The sequence below is a fragment of the Nomascus leucogenys genome, chromosome 7b (genome assembly GCF_006542625.1).
Source record: "Nomascus leucogenys isolate Asia chromosome 7b, Asia_NLE_v1, whole genome shotgun sequence".
Lineage (NCBI taxonomy): Eukaryota > Metazoa > Chordata > Mammalia > Primates > Hylobatidae > Nomascus > Nomascus leucogenys.
Genome location: NC_044387.1, coordinates 13,002,770 through 13,008,543, shown reverse-complemented (window position 1 = coordinate 13,008,543; position 5,774 = coordinate 13,002,770). Strand labels below are relative to the sequence as shown.

The 5,774-nt window shown below is 54.4% G+C and overlaps 1 long non-coding RNA gene across 1 annotated transcript; it reads right to left on the bottom strand.

Moving 5' to 3' along the window:
* Positions 1-2,741: 2,741 nt before the first annotated feature.
* Positions 2,742-5,295, bottom strand: LOC105740005. Its single transcript, XR_001116008.2, has 2 exons — positions 3,591-5,295; positions 2,742-2,994 (listed from the first exon to the last, which is right to left on the bottom strand). It is a non-coding gene; the product is annotated as an uncharacterized LOC105740005 (long non-coding RNA).
* Positions 5,296-5,774: the final 479 nt, after the last annotated feature.

Genomic DNA, 5,774 nt, shown 5'->3' with positions numbered 1-5,774 from the left:
CCCGCACCCACCTCCAGCATCTGCTCCCTCCTACAGCCACATACTCGGACCCCTAGCCTGACACAGGATAAGCCCCAGCACGGGGAACCCCTTTGCGGCCCCTCCTACCCCGGGGACATCAGATCTACCAGTCCCTTCCTCTTCCTGCCCTGCCCTCCAGAGAAGTCACTGGGAGGTGGCGGGGGGTGGGGTGCAGGTGGGGCCTTGCAGGTCACACTCGTCAGCCCACGCTGTGGTTTACACCCCACCCTCACCACCATCATCTTATACCTCCAGCCCGGGACATTCCAGCTTCTGCTTTCAAGGTGGGGTTGTGCCCACGGAAGTTAAGGCTCAGCGTTTCAATTTTGAAATAAAAATTTGAAACTTGTGTCAGAGAGAGCAACATTGAAAGGAGATTCCAGCCAACCCCTGGGCACAGAAGGCCCAAAAGCCAGCGTTCCCTAAGGACAATCAAGAGGTAAGTGGGCGCAAGGCTCCTGTTCCCGAGGGACGCCCCCCATGAGATAGGAGAGCCAAGGCAGTGAGGAGCAGTAAGCGCCCACAGCAGCACCTGGTCCTGGCGGGCAGTGGGGACAGGGTGTGAGGCTGCCTGGGCTGTGGGACAGAGAGGGCTGCTGGCTCAAAGGACATAGCACCCAGAGACACCCTTGCCGGAGAAGGGAACCCCACAGCTGGCCTCACAGATGCCCAAGAGTGAGTGGGTCCAAGGAGAACCTGATGCAACGGCGAAATCCCCATGTGGGCTGAGTTTGTCTAGAGTTTGTCTAGAAGGGGCCAGGTAGCAGCATAAATGGCAGGAACAGGGTGGGAGCCAAGGAAATGATTCAGTTTTGCTCCTGGAGGCAAAAGAAGTTCCATTTCTGCCACTTGCGTTTGCAGCCTGAGAAGGTTCCTCTGGCACGCAGTGTGCAGCTGACCGAGCAGACACGGTCGGGCAGCTGCAGGGGACTCGGTGGCCTCAGTGAGCTCTGGCCGCTCAGGGGGTGAGGGGAGGGACCCACTCACTCAGACCCACTACTGACCCCACATTGCTGAGGAGGTTTTAGAGACAACCCCAGGCCCTATCCCCTCTTTCCCTGCCTCCCCACCGCAGGCCCCTAGGCCCATCCGCCAGCCCCTTCCCCCTCCCCAGGCCTGGGCCCCTGGAGGCTGAGATTGTGTGCGACCCCAGAGCCCCCAGTCCTGTCATTAGCGCTGATTACCCCCATCAGCACCCCAGGGTGGGGGGTGGCAGCTCTGGCAGAAGTGTGTCAGGAGTGCCAGGCATCCCTGCTCCACGCTGGCTGTGGGCAGCCACCGAGAGGGGGCGCTGGGAGGCGGGACAGGCAAGGTGGTGCTTCTCCAAGACCCGAGGCCTCCAGGCAGTCTCCTTTCACCCCATCTCCAGCAGCCTCGGAGGGGCCCTCCCCTCTCAGGACTCCTCCACCCTTACCCCCTGACCCATTCCATCTCCCTCCCCGGCCTGGGAGTCAGGAAACCAGGCTCTGCCCTCTAATCCTGCCCCTGCCTCAGTGGGCCACGGCACCCCAGGTACATGGCTTCTCCTCTCCGGACCCGGTTCCTCCTCTTTTAAATGAGGGGTGCCATTTCTTGATTCCCTTCCAGCTGCAATCAGCCAGCCAACCCTCCTCCCTTGCAGTCCCCTGGGCCGAGTGCCCACCTGCCTGCATCCTCTCCTCTCTCCTCCCTCCTCTCCTCCTTTTCCCCTCTCTCCTCCCGGTCCTTCTCCCATCTCTTCCTCTCCCTCTTCTCTCTTCTCTCCCTCCTCCTCACTGTCTTCTTCCTGTTCTCTAGTCCCTCACTCCTCTCCTCTCCTGCCCCCACCCCCAGCAGCCTCCTCTCTCCCTGTCAATTAGACTGGCTCTGGCAGGAGGCTCAGAGAGCAGGCTAGGGCACCCAGCTGGAAGATTGGGTGTCAAGCGCTGTCTGGAATCCTAATGCCCTAGCCCTGCCCTTCTCCACCTCCCTCACCTCTCCTCGAGTGACAGGTGCTGGGTGCTGGCATTGACTCTTCAGTGGGGGCACCCTCCCGCTGCTCTCACCCTGCCAGGCCTGCAGCCTCCTCTCACAGCCCCAAAACTCCTCTCACTCTGCCCCTTCCCCATGCTCCAGCGTCCCCCCACCCTCTCGACCTCTGACCATCCCCAAGGTCAAGGCTTGGAGGAAAGAGCACTGGGCTGGGACTCGAGACCTGCGTGCTGGCCAGGCCCCCTTTCAAGGCCTCAGTTTACCTGTCTGTGAAGTGAGGCTCCACCTCGGAGCCCTTCCTGCTCAGACTATGTGGCCCCCAGACCTGTCAGCTTTCTAGCCAATGCAGAGGGCTGTCGTGGGGTCACTCCTGACCTGCTCTGGTGGCGGCCCCATTTCAAATCTTATTTTGTTTTTATTTTCAATGGGAATGGCTCTGGGCCAGGGCATTAGCATTCCAGTTTCTAGCAGATTCTCTCCTTCCTGTTCTGTTGTGGGAGTTGCCTCACTCATCTTTGCGCTTGCCTGGCCCCCGCGTAGACTGGGCTGTCCCACTTGGAGCTGGCAGCCACCCAGGGCTGGTGGGCATTCGGGTAACCTACGTTCTGGCCACCAGCACCACCTGGCCTCATCCCAAGCAGCTCAAGAAGGTGCCTCTCTGGAAGTAAAAGGTACATGCTCCTCACTCCCGGACCGCATGCCCTGCCCCATGGGTGCCATAAGTCCGCAAGTTTCAAGGACAGCGATGGTTCACCCAACTCAATCGTCTCCTTTGGTTATTATTAATTACTTTTCACTCTTCACCCAGGTAACCCCAACAAGGTAACCCCAACAAGCAGCCTTCTTGTCCTCTACCAAGCACACCTCCCCAGAGGGTGGAGCCTGTGCAGAATCCCAGAGGTGACTCCAGCAGACTTTGGGGAACCGTCACTATCAATCAGGCACCTGCTGTGCATCAGGCACATGCTGGGACTCTGGGGACACAGCAGGGGACCCCACCAGCAAGTCCTCTTGTCTCACATTCTGCAAACAAAATAGAAAAATAGCTCATTTCAGAGTGGCCAGTGTCATGAAGGAAAGAAAACAGAGTGAGGGGATGTTGACCCAGGGTAGGGCCAGATAGGAGGGCTCAGGGAAGACACCACGGGAGAGGTGGCCCTGAGATGGGCCCAAAATGATAAGAAGCTGGCGTGGCAAAGTTGGGGTATATATACCATTCTAGATGGCGGCGGCGGTAAGTGCAAAGGCCCTGAGGCTGGAACATGTGTGGTTGTTTGAGCAACACGTGGCCAGTGTGGCTGGGGCAGGAAAGTGGCAGGGGAGGCTGTCACACCCAGAATGCACTCTGTGTTCGTTTGTAATGATCTTGCTACTTCTGGCTGCTGGGCACAGGTGGGGGTGGAGGATGGCCAGGGCTGAAGCAGGCAGGCCAGTTAAGAGGATGCTGCAGTGATTCAGGCAAGGGGCAAAGTGGCTGCATAGAAAGGCAGAGAAGTGGCTCTGGCCTATACAGAGACCACAAGATGGGATCGACTCAATGTGTCCTGCCCATGAGAGCAGTAAGCCCCTTCCCAGAACCCTCTCCCATGTTCTCACCTCCCCTGCCCCCAGCTGCGTACCTTGGTTCCTTTTGATTCCTTCTCTCCACCAAAGTCCTTCCTCCTCTTGCATCCAGTCTTCAGCGTGGGTTGTGAGTCCCCAGCTCTATCTGTTTCTGCGGCTGACCCAGTGGGGAATTAGGTCCTCAGGGAAAGGGGAGAGGAGGAGCAGAGGCCCTCATGGGGTCTAGTCCAATCGAGTTACTTTTATAAAAGACAGCCAGACCATTCATGCTGCAAAGATTCACCTCCGGCTGTTTTTCAGCCTGTAGCTTATTATGCTAAGAGTGTCTGTTTCCTTCTCAGCCTTGAGTCGTTTTACAAAAGCCACCCTTCTATTACCTAGGCCTGGGTGATGCTAGGGTCCAAGACAGCAGGGAGCATTGTAAGCGAAGGAAGAGCCAAGAGGCTGCACAGCGGGAAAAGATATTTGCAACAGGACTCTTAATTACAAATCAATGAGAGAAACGGAGATAACCTCACAGAAAAATGGACCAATGGCCCGAATAGGCATTTCACAAAAGAGGACAATCAAATGGCCCATAAAGATATGAAAAAGTGCTCAGCTTCATCATCAGGGAAATGCAAATTAAAATCACAGTGATTAGCAATTTACACACCCACCAGAGGGACTAAAGCGCAAAAGCTACAATCCAGCCAGGCTTGGCCAGGAGGCAGCAGTCCAGGCGGAACTTTCGTCTCTGGTGGATGGCAGTGTAAACCTATGCAAGCACTTTGGAAACTCGAATGGTATCTAGGAAAGAGGAACACACATTTGCCCTATGACTGAGCGATTCATTCCTAGGTTTACACTCAACAGGAGTGAGTACATATGCCCAAGAAAAGACGTGTGAAAGAATGCTCATACCAGCTTTCTTCATCATCTTGCCAGACGGGAAACGACCCAAATGTCCATCAACGGTTGAATGCATAAATCCATTGTGGTGTATTTCACAGCAATGAAAATGATCCAACCGCTGCTCCGATCCACATGAATGAATCATGACATGTTGCTGAGGGAAAGACGCCAGTCTCAAGCGAGGACATCGGGTGGGATTCGGTTCATGTGGAGCCCAAAGCAGGTTGGAAGTCAGGACAGCAGTTCCCCTCGAAGCTCTCGAGGGAGAGGCTGGCAGGGCTGCGAAGGGCCTCATGGAGCAGTAGCCATGTTCTTCATCTTCATCAGGAGGCCATGCCATGGGTGTGTTCACTTTGTGAAATATCTGTTGTTTTGATAGGCATGCTTTCTGTGTGTATACACATATATATTCACTTCAGTTATGATTAACTTCACAAATAATAAAACACTGCAGAAGGTATTTAGAGTAAAAGAAATGACCACTCCCTACCTACCCCACATGACTTAGGTGTGTGACCTTCCATACCTTTTTCTACGCAATTATATGGCTTAGTTGGGTGTGTCAAAAGAAAAAAAGAAACACACACACACACACAACTCCATCCCCAGTGACAACCCCAGACAATGCCAAATGTCCCCTGGGGGTAGGGTTGCCAGAGTAAATACAGGACATACAAATGGGATCCTACCATATCTTATGGGGTTTTTGCTATCTTTCATTTAATACAGGAGTTCTCACCCTTGTCACAACTGACATTTTAGGCTGGATAATTTTTTTTTTTTTTTTTTTGGCATGAGCTGTCCTATGCATTGTGAAATGTTTAACAGCATCCCTAGTGCCTTCCCACCAGATGCTGGTAGCACCTAACCATCCCCAGTGACAACCAAAACTGCCTCCAGACATTGCCAAATGTCCCCTGGGGGTAAGATTGCCACGGTAAATACAGGACATCTAATTAATATGCACTGTCTGAAATTCAGCTTGAACCGGCTGCCATGCATTTTTATTTCCTTAACCTGGCAACCTACCTAGGAGCAAAATTACCCCTGGTTGAGAACAGATGACATCTCTCATCGCTGGTTCCTTTTCAGGATGGGAGGATACCCCCTCTTTCTTTTCAGCACTCTGCTGTGTTCTGTGATGGGGACAAGCCATAGCCTGTCAGTCTGTCCCTTGGGATGGACATGGTGCTTGCTAGCCAGTGGGAGGTTTTCTGCCGCAAGTGACAGAAATCCCTGCTCAGTCTTACGTGGGCCCCAAGCCCATCCACAGTGCTGGCTGGCAGGGAGCAGGGTAAGCATTGGCCCTTTGCGTGTTCTGCTCTTCCCCACCTCGAGTCAGCCTC